This window comes from Monodelphis domestica, chromosome 1, assembly GCF_027887165.1.
Source record: "Monodelphis domestica isolate mMonDom1 chromosome 1, mMonDom1.pri, whole genome shotgun sequence".
Lineage (NCBI taxonomy): Eukaryota > Metazoa > Chordata > Mammalia > Didelphimorphia > Didelphidae > Monodelphis > Monodelphis domestica.
In genome coordinates this window covers 92,037,443-92,050,491 of record NC_077227.1, presented here as the reverse complement: position 1 = coordinate 92,050,491, position 13,049 = coordinate 92,037,443, and the positions used below count along the sequence as shown (strand labels likewise).

At 38.3% G+C, this 13,049-nt stretch overlaps 1 protein-coding gene and 1 long non-coding RNA gene across 3 annotated transcripts in view; one reads left to right on the top strand and one right to left on the bottom strand.

Annotated features, from left to right (window-relative positions):
* Nucleotides 1-12,291, bottom strand: part of LOC130455124 (uncharacterized) — a 33,018-nt gene extending 20,727 nt beyond the window's left edge. Inside the window, exon 1 of the long non-coding RNA XR_008913039.1 lies at nucleotides 11,657-12,291. This is a non-coding gene — a long non-coding RNA (uncharacterized LOC130455124). The remainder of the gene's footprint in view (nucleotides 1-11,656) is intronic.
* The window catches only part of WDR11 (WD repeat domain 11), a 102,479-nt gene that overhangs the window by 50,870 nt on the left and 38,560 nt on the right, over nucleotides 1-13,049 (top strand). The window lies entirely within an intron of this gene.

Below are 13,049 nucleotides of genomic sequence, written 5' to 3'. Positions count from 1 at the left end.
TAGCTGGATCAAAGGGCAGACAGTCTTTTATCACCCTTTGGGCATAGTTCCAAATTGTCCTCCAGAATGGTTGGATCAGTTCACAACTCCACCAGCAATGAATTAATGTCCCTACTTTGTCACATCCCCTCCAGCATTCATTACTTTCCTTTGCTGTCATGTTGAACAGTCTGCTAGGTGTGAGATAATACCTCAGAGTTGTTTTGATTTGCATCTCTCTGATTATAAGAGATCTAGAACACTTTTTCATGTGCTTATTATTAGTCTTGATTTCTTTAACTGAAAATTGCCTATTCATGTCCCTTGCCCATTTTTTTTTTAATTTTATAGTATTTTATTTGATCATTTCCATGCATTTTTCATTAAAGACAAAGATCATTTTCTTTTCCTCCCTCCCACCCCCCGTGGCCGACGTGTGATTCCACTGGTATCATATGTGTTCTTGACTTGAACCCATTGCCATGTTGTTAGTATTTGCATCAGAGTGTTCACTCCGAGTCTTTCCTCTGTCATGTCCCCTCAGCCATTGTAGTCAGGCAGTTGCTTTTCCTTGGTGTTTCTATTCCCTCAGTTTGTCCTCTGCTTTTGGATAGTGTTTTTTTCTCCTTGATCCCTGCAGATTGTGCAGGGACATTACACCACCACTAATGGAGAAGTCCATTACGTTCGATGATACCACAGTGTGTTTGTCTCTGTGTACAATGTTCTCCTGGTTCTGCTCCTCTCGCTCTGCATCACTTCCTGGAGGTTGTTCCAGTTCACATGGAAATCCTCCACTTTATTATTCCTTTGAGCACAATAGTATTCCATTACCAACATATACCACAATTTGTTCAGCCATTCCCCAATTGATGGGCATCCCCTCATTTTCCAATTTTTGGCCACCACAAAGAGCGCAGCTATGAATATTTTTGTACAAGTCTTTGTGTCCATTATCTCTTTGGGGTACAAACCCAGCAGTGCTATGGCTGGATCAAAGGGTAGACATTCTATTATCGCCCTTTGTGCATAGTTCCAAATTGCCCTCCAGAATGGCTGGATCAGTTCACAACTCCACCAGCAATGAATTAATGTCCCTACTTTGCCACATCCCCTCCAGCATTCATTACTTTCCATAACTGTCATGTTAGCCAATCTGCTAGGTGTGAGGTGATACCTCAGAGTTGTTTTGATTCGCATCTCTCTGATTATAAGAGATGTGGAGCACTTCTTCATGTGCTTATTAATAGTTTTGATTTCTTTATCTGAAAACTGTCTATCCATGTCCCTTGCCCATTTATCAATTGGGGAATGGCTTGATTTTTTGTACAATTGATTTAGCTCTTTATAAATTTGAGTAATTAAACCTTTGTCAGAGGTTTTTATGAAGATTTTTTCCCAACTTGTTGTTTTCCTTCTGATTTTAGTTACATTGCTTTTGTTTGTACAAAAGCCTTTTAATTTGATGTAGTCGAAATTATTTATTTTACATTTTGTGATTCTCTCTATGTCTTGCTTGGTTTTAAAGTCTTTCCCTTCCCAAAGGTCTGACATGTATGCTATTCTGTGTTTACCCAATTTACTTATGGTTTCCTTCTTTATGTTTAAGTCTTTCACCCATTTTGAATTTATCTTGGTGTAGGGTGTGAGGTGTTGATCAATTCCTAATCTCTCCCACACTGTCTTCCAATTTTCCCAGCAGTTCTTATCAAATAGTGAATTTTTATCCCAAGACCTGGGGTCTTTGGGTTTATCGTATACTATCTGGCTGAGGTCGCTTTCCCCCAGTCTATTCCACTGATCCTCCTTTCTGTCTCTTAGCCAGTACCAAATTGTTTTGATGACTGCTGCTTTGTAATATAGTTTGAGGTCTGGGACTGCTAGGCCCCCCTCATTAGTGTTTTTTTTCATTATTTCCCTGGATATCCTTGATCTTTTGTTATTCCAAATGAACTTTGTTATGCTTTTTTCCAAATCAGTAAAGAAATTTTTTGGGAGTTCCATGGGTATGGCACTAAATAGATAAATAAGTTTGGGCAGGATAGTCATTTTTATTATGTTGGCTCGTCCTACCCATGAGCAGTTAATGTTTTTCCAATTGCTCAAGTCTAGTTTTAGTTGTGTGGCGAGTGTTTTGTAGTTGTGTTCATATAGTTCCTGTGTTTGTCTTGGGAGGTAGATTCCTAGGTATTTTATTTTGTCTAAGGTGATTTTGAATGGGATTTCTCTTTCTAGTTTTTGCTGCTGAGCTGTGTTGGAGATATATAGAAAAGCTGATGACTTATGTGGGTTTATTTTGTATCCTGCAACTTTGCTAAAGTTGTTGATTATTTCAATTAGCTTTTTGGTTGAATCTCTAGGATTCTTTAAGTAGACCATCATGTCATCTGCAAAAAGTGATAACTTGGTCTCCTCCTTGCCTATTTTGATGCCTTCAATTTCTTTTTCTTCTCTAATTGCTACTGCTAGTGTTTCTAGTACGATGTCAAATAATAGAGGTGATAATGGGCATCCTTGTTTCACTCCTGATCTTATTGGGAATGCATCTAGTTTATCCCCATTGCAAATGATATTAGCTGATGGTTTTAGATATATACTGTTTATTATTTTTAGGAATGACCCTTCTATTCCTATGCTTTCTAGTGTTTTTAATAGGAATGGGTGTTGTATTTTATCAAAGGCTTTTTCTGCATCTATTGAGATAATCATGTGGTTCTTGTTGGTTTGCTTGTTAATGTGGTCAATTATGTGGATGGTTTTCCTAATATTGAACCAGCCCTGCATCCCTGGTATAAATCCTACTTGATCATGGTGGATGACCCTTCTGATCACTTGCTGAAGTCTTTTTGCTAGTATCCTATTTAAGATTTTTGCATCTATATTCATTAGGGAGATTGGTCTATAGTTTTCTTTCTCTGTTTTTGACCTGCCTGGTTTTGGAATCAGTACCATGTTTGTGTCATAAAAGGAGTTTGGTAGAACTCCCTCTTTGCTTATTATGTCAAATAGTTTGTATAGTATTGGGATTAACTGTTCTCTGAATGTTTGATAGAATTCACTGGTGAATCCATCAGGCCCTGGGGATTTTTTCTTAGGAAGTTCTTTGATGGCTTGGTGGATTTCATTTTCTGATATGGGATTATTTAAGAATTCTATTTCCTCTTCTGTTAGTCTAGGCAGTTTGTATTTTTGTATATATTCATCCATATCACTTAAATTGGTATATTTATTGCCATATAATTGGGCAAAGTAATTTCTAATGATTGCCTTAATTTCCTCTTCCTCAGAGGTGATGTCCCCCTTTTCATCTTTGATGCTGTTAATTTGCTTTTCTTCCTTCCTTTTTTTAATTAGATTGACCAGTACTTTGTCTATTTTATTTGTTTTTTCAAAGTACCAGCTTCTTGTCTTATTTATTAAATCAATAGTTCTATCACTTTCAATTTTATTAATTTCTCCCTTAATTTTTAGGATTTCTAGTTTGGTTTTCTGCTGGGGGTTTTTAATTTGGTCACTTTCGAGTTTTTTTATTTGCATTTCCAATTGATTGATCTCTGCTCTCCCTAGTTTGTTAATATATGCACTCAGGGATATGAATTTACCTCTGATTACTGCTTTGGCTGCATCCCAAAAGGTTTGAAAGGATGTCTCGCCATTGTCATTTTCCTCGATGAAATTATTAATTGTTTCTATGATTTCTTCTCTAACTAAACGATTTTGGAGTATCATATTGTTTAGTTTCCAATTAGTTTTTGATTTGGTTTTCCATGTACCATTACTGATCGTTATTTTTATTGCCTTGTGGTCTGAAAAGGCTGCATTTATTATTTCTGCTTTTCTGCATTTGTGTGCCATGTTTCTGTGACCTAATGTATGGTCAATCTTTGTGAATGTGCCATGTGGTGCTGAGAAGAAGGTGTATTCCTTTTTATCCCTATTTATTTTTCTCCATATGTCTATTAATTCTAATTTTTCTAAGATTTCATTCACTTCTTTTACCTCTTTCTTATTTATTTTTTGATTTGATTTATCTAAATTTGATAATGGTTGGTTTAAGTCTCCCACTAATATGGTTTTACTGTCTATTTCTTCCTTCAATTCTCCTAGTTTCTCCATTAGAAATTTGGGTGCTATATTATTTGGTGCATATATGTTGATTAGTGATATTTCCTCATTATCTAAAGTCCCTTTTAACAAAATATAATAACCTTCCCTATCCCTTTTGATCAGGTTTTTTTTTGCTTTGGCTTTATCAGATATCATGATTGCCACTCCTGCCTTCTTTCTGTCACTTGAGGCCCAGAAGGTCTTACTCCATCCTTTAATCCTGACCTTGTGGGTGTCTACCCGCCTCATGTGTGTTTCTTGGAGACAACATATGGTAGGGTTTTGGATTCTAATCCATTCTTCTATTTGTTTACGTTTTATGGGTGAGTTCATCCCATTCACGTTCAATGTTATGACTGTCACTTGTGGACTCCCTGGCATTTTGATATCCTTCCCTAATTCTAACCTTTCTTCTTCAGCTCTACCTTTTAGTCCAGTGATTTACTTTAAATCAGTCCCCCTTGTATTTCCCTTTCTACCCCCCTCCCTTCTAGTTCCCTCCCTTATTTTCCCCTGTAGTCTTTTTAAAAATCCCCCCCCCACCCTCTCCCTCCCTTGTACTGCTTCCCTCCCCACCAGTCTGTTTTTTACCCTTCTACTCCTCTGTAGGGCGCAAATCTATTCTCTTCCCCAATGGATTGGATTGTTCTTCCCTTTTTGGGTCAGTTTCAAAGTACGTAAGAGTTGAATATTTCCTATCTCCGACCTCTTTACCCTTCCAGTGTATCGATGTTCTCCCCCCTCCCGCCATGAGCTTCTTTGTGACATATAAATTTACCCCCATTTGTTTCTTTTCCCATTTCTTTTAGTCATAACCTCTTTTCTTTTTTAGCTTTAGTCATGTATATATATATATATACATACACATGTATATGTATTTATGCATGCATATCTCTATATACCTATTTATGTCTTGTCCTTTCATCCTATACAGTTTGTTCCTTCCCTCTGAGTGTAGTTCTTCTAGCTGCTTAGGTGATAGCAACAGTTTTTAAGAGTTGCCAATGACCTCTTTTCTTATAGGGATACATATCATTTTAACTTATTGAGCCTCTTAAAAAAAACCTTTGTTGTTGTTGTTGTTTTTCCCCTCTTTTTTAATTACCTTTTGATGATTCTCTTGAATTCTGTGGTTGGACTTCAAATTTTCTGTTCAGGTCTGGTCTTTTATTTATGAATGCTTGGAATCCCTCTGTTGTGTTAAATGACCATACTTTCCCCTGTAAGAATATAGTCAGTTTTGATGGGTATTTTATTCTTGGCTGTAGGCCTAGTTCCCTTGCTTTCCGGAATATCATATTCCATGCCTTTCGGTCCTTCAGTGTGGATGCAGAAAGATCCTGTGTTATCCTCACCATGTTTCCATGGTATCTGAATGGTTTCTTTTTGGCAGCTTGTAATACCTGTTCTTTTATCTGATTGTTTTTGAATTTGGCTATAACATTTCTTGGTGTTGTCAGTTGGGGATTAAAAACAGGGGGTGATCTGTGGATTCTTTCAATCTCCACTTTCCCCTCTTGTTCTAGGATTTCGGGACAGTTTTCCTGGATAATTTCCTCTAGTATTATGTCCAGGCTTTTTCTTTTGTCGTGGTCTTCTGGTAGTCCAATTATTCTTAAATTGTCTCTTCTTGAACGATTTTCTAAATCGTCTGTTTTGTGAATGAGATGCTTCACATTTTCCTCAATTTTTTCATTCTTTTTGTTTTGTCTTATAGTGTCCTGCTGCCTTGTGAGGTCACTTGATTCTAGTTGTTTTACTCGGGTTCTTAAAGATTGGATTTCATCTTTGGCTTTTTGGTCGTCTTTTTCCTTCTGGTCTGAGTTTCTTTGAAGATTGTCTTTCATCCTCTTTATCTCGTCTTTCATCTCCTTTGCTTCATCTTTCATCTCCTTTGCCTCATTTTCCAGCTGGATGATTTTGGCTTTCAGGACACTATTTTCTTGTTTTAGTTCAAGTGCCTCTGTTTCCAGATGACTTATCTTAATTTTTAAGTTCTTTTCCCAATTGTCTTCAGCCTCTCTTAGCTGTGTTTTGAGTTCTTCCACAGCCTGTATCCAATTCGCTGGGATTTCTGGTTTATCGTTTGCTGATCTCCCCCCCTCTGTTCCATTTGGTGAGTAGTAGCTGTCTATTGTAGTTTCTTTCTTCTGTTTCTGTTGTTTGTTCAAATTCACCCCTTCTTTCCTCCCTGTATTTGTCTGTGCTCTTGTTCCTCTCATTTTTTTGTTTTTTAGGGACTTCTATCAGTCTCCCCTCTTGGAGCTTTAACAGAGGATCTCTTGGTGTAATCTCTGAGGGAGGGTTGTTGGGGGTTTGAGCTTTCCTGTCCTCTGGAGGCTTTTGATTGGCTTAAAGTTCAGCAGTCAGTGAGGATGGATGGGGAGCCTGGGCTTCCCTGTGTTCTGGAGACTTTTGATGGGATTGAGTTCAGCTTATTTGGGATGGGTTTATTCTGAGTTTTAAACTTCTTGGACGGCTGGAGCAGATATGGAGGATCTCTAAAGCTCTAGCCAGGCTGCCAGGTCTATGCTCCTTCTAGGCTGCCATCTTGACTTCGCCTCTAGGTTTCTGTTTTTTCAGAAGACCCAGCTCTCTAAGGGGGCAGGGGTTGTGGCTTGCCTGGACTCTGAGGGCTCCTGATGAGATTAGGTTCAGGTGGTGTGGGCCGAAAGATCCCAGAGCCAAAAAAGGGAAGGGAAAAAAAAAAAGCAGCCACCTCCTCTTCCACAGCCTGTGTTGAGTGCCCAGAGACTGGCCGAGTTACTTTCAAGGAAAGCTCTTTGGAGCAACCCCTTTGCCAGCCCTGAGTTTTCTGTCCTTTCAGTAGCTCTGAGGGCTCCTGATGGGATTAGGTTCAGCTGGTTCTTTCAGAGGACCCTGCTCTCTAAGGGGGGAGGGGTAGTGGCTTGCCTGGACTCTGATGGCTCCTGATGGGATTAGGTTCAGGTAGTGTGGGCCAAATGATCCCGGAGCCAAAAAAGAAGAAAGAGAAAAGCAGCAACCTCCTCTTCCACAGTCTGTGTTGAATGCCCGGAAACTGGCCCGGGTTACTTTCAAGGCAAGCTCCCCGGAGCACCCCCCTTGCCAGCCCTGAGCCCTCTGTCCTTTCAGTAGCTCTGAGGGCTCCCGATGGGATTGGGCTCAGCTGGTGCCCCGAAGCTGGGACCTCCCCCGAGACCCAGAGGGAAGAACCCAGCCAGGAGGCCACAGGCTTCCCCCTTCTCTCTATGCTTCCCTGCCGTCTGTGTTGGGCACTCCGGAGACTGGCTCGGGTTGCTTTCAAGGTGAGTCCTCAGAGCCCTGAGGTTCCCGCTGCTGCCTTGGGCTCAGCACTCTGGGTTGGGGGGGATGGGTCCTGGGACCTTCTTTCTGTCTACTCCTTAGATCTGAGTGATCTAGGGTTCTGGCTTTTGGGGTGCGGTACCTTTTGATCCAGGTCCAGGAGGAGGTTTCCCCAGGTCTATCCTGTTGTTCAGCTTGAATTTCGGTGGCCTAGGAGCACTTTGTTTGCGATCGGTAGGGAAGGGTTTCGGAGGTCTGAACTTTCGCTGCTTCTACACCGCCATCTTGACCGGAAGTCTTTTGCCCATTTTTTAATTGGAGAATGGCTTGATTTTTTGTAGAACTGGTTTAGCTCTTTATAGATTTGAGTAATTAGACCTTTGTCAGAGGTTTTTGTTATGAAGATCGTTTCCCAATTTGTTGTTTTCCTTCTAATTTTAGTTACATTGGTTTTGTTTGTACAAAAACTTTTTAATTTGATGTAGTCAAAATTATTTATTTTGCATTTTGTGACTCTTTCTAAGTCTTGCTTGGTTTTAAAATCTTTCCCTTCCCAAAGGTCTGACATGTATACTATTCTGTGTTCACCTAATTTAATTATATTTTCTTTCTTTATATTCAAGTTATTCACCCATTCTGAGTTTATCTTGGTGTAGGGTGTGAGGTGTTGATCCAAACCTAATCTCTCCCACACTGTCTTCCAATTTTCCCAGCAGTTTTTATCAAATACTGGATTTTTGTCCCAAAAGCTGGGGTCTTTGGGTTTGTCAAAGACTGTCTTGCTGAGGTCATTTACCCCAAGTCTATTCCACTGATCCTCCTTTCTGTCTCTTAGCTAGTACCAAATTGTTTTGATGACTGCTGCTTTGTAATATAGTTTGAGATCTGGGACTGCAAGGCCACCTTCCTTTGTATTTTTTTAATTATTTCCCTGGATATCCTTGATCCTTTATTCTTCCAAATGAACTTTGTTATCATTTTCTCTAATTCAGTAAAATAGTTTTTTGGTAGTTCAATGGGTATGGCACTAAATAGATATATAAGTTTGGGTAGGATGGTCATTTTTATTATTTTAGCTCGTCCCACCCATGAGCAATCAATGTTTTTCCAGTTGTTTAAATCTAGTTTTAATTGTGTGGAGAGTGTTTTGTAGTTGTGTTCATATAGTTCCTGTGTTTGTCTCGGCAGATAGATTCCTAAGTATTTTATGTTGTCTTGGGTGACTTTAAATGAAATTTCTCTTTCTAATTCTTACTGCTGAACTGGGTTGGAGATATATAGAAATGCTGATGACTTATGTGGGTTTATTTTGTATCCTGCAACTTTGCTAAAGTTGTTGATTATTTCGATTAGCTTTTTGGTTGATTCCCTAGGATTCTTTAAGTAAATCATCATATCATCTGCAAAGAGTGACAGCTTGGTCTCCTCATTGCCAATTTTAATACCTTAAATTTCTTTTTCTTCTCTAATTGCTACTGCTAGTGTTTCTAGTACGATATTAAATAATAAAGGTGATAATGGGTATCCTTGTTTGACTCCTGATCTTATTGGGAAGGCTTTGAGTTTTTCCCCATTGCAGATGATGTTTGCTGATGGTTTTAATTATATACTGTTTATTATTTTTAGGAAAGGCCCTTCTATTCCTATACTTTCTAGTGTTTTCACTAGGAATGGGTGTTGTATTTTGTCAAAGGCTTTTTCTGCATCTATTGAGATAATCATGTGATTTTTGTCGGTTTGCTTGTTTATATGGTCAGTTATGTGGATGGTTTTCCTAATATTGAACCATCCTTGCATTCCTGGCATGAATCCTACCTGATCATAGTGGATAACCCTTGTGGTGACTTGCTGGAGTCTTTGCTAGTATCCTATTTAAGATTTTTGCATCTATATTCATTAGGGAGATTGGCTTATAGTTTTCTTTCTCTGTTTTTAACCTGCCTGGCTTTGTGATCAGTACCATGTTTGTGTCATAAAAAGAATTTGGTAGAACCCCTTCTTGGCTTATTCTGTGAAATAGTTTGTATAGTATTGGGGTTAGCTGTTCTTTGAATGTTTGATAGAATTCATTTGTGAATCCGTCTGGACCTGGGGATTTTTTCTTAAGGAGTTTTTTGATGGCTTGTTCAATTTCTTTTTCTGATATGGGGTTAAGGTAATTTATTTCTTCTTCTTTTAGCCTAGGCAATTTATATTTTTGTAAGTTTTCATCCATATCACTTAGATTGCCATATTTTTTGCCATATAATTGCGCATAGTAGTTTTTAATGATTGCCTTGATTTCCTCTTCATTAGAGGTGAGGTCTCCCTTTTCATCTTGGATACTGTCAATTTGGTTTTTTCTTTCCTTTTTTTAATTAGACTGACTAGTATTTTGTCAATTTTATTTGTTTTTTCAAAGTACCAGCTTCTAGTCTTATTTATTAAATCAATAGTTCTTTGACTTTCAATTTTATTAATTTCTCCTTTGATTTTTAGGATCTCTAATTTAGTCTTCATCTGAGGGTTTTTAATTTGTTCACTTTCCAGTTTTTTAATTTGCATGCCCAATTTATTGACCTCTGCCCTTCTTAATTTGTTTATATATGAACTCAAGGATATAAATTTCCCCCTGAGTACTGCTTTGGCTGTATCCCATAGGTTTTGAAAGGATGTCTCACCATTGTCATTTTCTTCAATGAAGTTATTAATTGTTTCTATGATTTGTTCTTTAACTAGCTGGTTTTGGAATATCATATTGTTTAATTTCCAATTAATTTTTGATTTATCCATGTACCCTTACTAATTATTATTTTTATTGCATTGTGGTCTCAGAAGTTTGCATTTATTATTTCTGCCCTTTTGCACTTGTTTGCAATGATTTTGTGCCCTGGTACATGGTCAATTTTTGTGAATGTACCATGTACTGCTGAAAAGAAGGTGTATTCCTTTTTGTCCCTATTTATTTTTCTCCATATGTCTACTAACTCTAATTTTTCTAAGATTTCATTTGCTTCTCTCACCTCTTTCTTATTTATTTTTTAATTTGATTTATCTAGTTCGGATAGGGGAAGGTTCAGATCTCCCACTAGTATAGTTTTTCTATCTATTTCATCCTTGAGCTCCTCTAGTTTCTTCTTTAAAAATTTGGATGCTCTGCCATTTGGTGCATACATATTGAGTACAGATATTTCCTCATTGTCTATACTGCCTTTTATCAGGATGTAATTACCTTCCCTATCTCTTTTAACTAGATTTATTTTTACTTTGGCTTTGTCAGATATCATGATTGCTACTCCTGCCTTCTTTTTATCATTTGATGCCCAATAGATTTGGCTCCATCCTCTTACTTTCACCCTATGAGTATCTACCTTCCTCATGTGTGTTTCTTGCTGACATCATATGGTAGGGTTTTGATTCTAATCCACTCTGCTATTTGCTTGCGTTTTATGGGTGAGTTCATTCCATTAACATTCAGAGTTATGATTACTAGCTGTGTATTTCCCAGCATTTTTATTTCTACTCCTGGTCCTGCCTTTTCTTCTTTCACTATTTCCTTCTATACCAATTTTTGTTTATAGTCAGTCCCCCCTTCCCCCCCCCCCCTTATTTTACTTCCCTTTCTACCTCATTCCCTTCTTATTCCCTCCCTTATTTTCCCCTGTAGTCTTTTTAAATTTTTCCCCCCACCCTCTCCCTCCCTTGTACTGCTTCCCTCCCCACTAGTCCGTTTTTTACCCTTCTACTCCCCTATAGGGCGCAAATCTATTCTCTTCCCCAATGGATTGGATTGTTCTTCCCTCTTTGGTCTGTTCTCTTCCCCAATGGATTGGATTGTTCTTCCCTCTTTGGGTCAGTTTCAAAGTACGTAAGAATTGAGTATTTCCTATCTCCAACCTCTTTACCCTTCCAGTGTATCGATGTTCTCTCCCCTCCCACCATGAGCTTCTTTGTGACATATAAATTTACCCCCATTTGTTCTTTTCCTATTTCTTTTAGTCATAACCTCTTTTCTTTTTTAGCTCTAGTCATATGTATGTGTATATATATATATATATATATATATATATATATATACATGTATATGTATTTATGCATGCATATATCTATATACCTATTTATGTCTTGTCCTTTCATCCTATACAGTTTGTCACTGTTCCTTCTGAGTGTAATTCTTTTAGCTGCTCAGGTGATAGCAACAGTTTTTAAGAGTTACCAATGACCTCTTTTCTTATAGGGATACATATCATTTTAACTTATTGAGTGAGTCTCTTAAAAAAAATTTTCCCCCCTCTTTTTTAATTACCTTTTGATGATTCTCTTGAGTTCTGTGGTTGGACATCAAATTTTCTGTTCAGGTCTTGTCTTTTCTTTATGAATGCTTGGAACTCTTCTGTTGTGTTGAATGACCATACTTTCCCCTGTAAGAATATAGTCAGTTTTGATGGGTATTTTATTCTTGATTGTAGACCTAGTTCCCTTGCTTTCCAGAATATCGTATTCAATGCCTTTTGGTCCTTCAGTGTGGATGCAGCCAGATCCTGTGTTAACCTCACCGTGTTTGGTATCTGAATGGCTTTTTCTTGGCTGCTTGTAATATCTGTTCTTTCATCTGATTGTTTTTGAATTTGGCTATAACATTTCTTGGTGTTGTCAGTTGGGGATTAAATACAGGGAGTGATCTGTGGATTCTTTCAATCTCTACTTTCCCTTCTTGTTCTAGGATCTCGGAACAGTTTTCCTGGATAATTTCCTCTAGTATTATGTCCAGGCTTTTTCTTTTGTCATGGTCTTCTGGTAGTCCAGTTATTCTTAAATTGTCTCTTCTTGAATGATTTTCTAAATCGTCTATTTTGTGAATGAGATGCTTCACATTTTCCTCAATTTTTTCATTCTTTTTGTTTTGTTTTATAGTGTCCTGCTGCCTTGTGAGGTCACTTGATTCTAGTTCTGGTTCTTAAAGATTGGATTTCATCTCTGGCTTTTTGGTTGTCTTTTTCCTTCTGGTCTGATTTTCTTTGAAGGTCGTCTTTCATCCTCTTTATCTCGTCTTTCATCTCCTTTGCCTCCTTTTTCATCTACTTTGCCTTATTTTCCAGCTGGTTGATTTTGGCTTTCAGGACACAATTTTCTCGTTTTAGTTCAAGTGCCTCTGTTTCCAGATGACTTATCTTAATTTTTAAGTTCTCTTCCCAATTGTCTTCAGCCTCTTTAGTTGTGTTTTGAGTTCTTCCACAGCCTGTATCCAATTCGCTGGGATTACTGGTTTATCGTTTGCTGATCTCTCCCCCTCTGTTCCATTTGCTGAGTAGTAGCTGTCTATTGTAGTTTCTTTCTTCTTTTTCTGTTGTTTGCTCAAATTCACCCCTTCTGGGGGCAGCTGGGTAGCTCAGTGGATTGAGAGCCAGTCCTAGAGATGGGGGGTCCTAGGTTCAAATCTGGCCTCAGCCACTTCCCAGCTGTGTGACCCTGGGCAAGTCACTTGACCCCCATTGCCTAGCCCTTACCACTCTTCTGCCTTGGAGCCAATGCACAGTATTGACTCCAAGATGGAAGGTAAGGGTTTAAAAAAAAAATTCACCCCTTCTTTACTCCCCGTATTTGTCTGTGCTCTTGTTCCTCTCATTTTTTTTGTTTTTGGGGGGACTTCTATCAGTCTCCCCTCTTGGAACTTTAACAGAATATCTCTTGGTATAGTC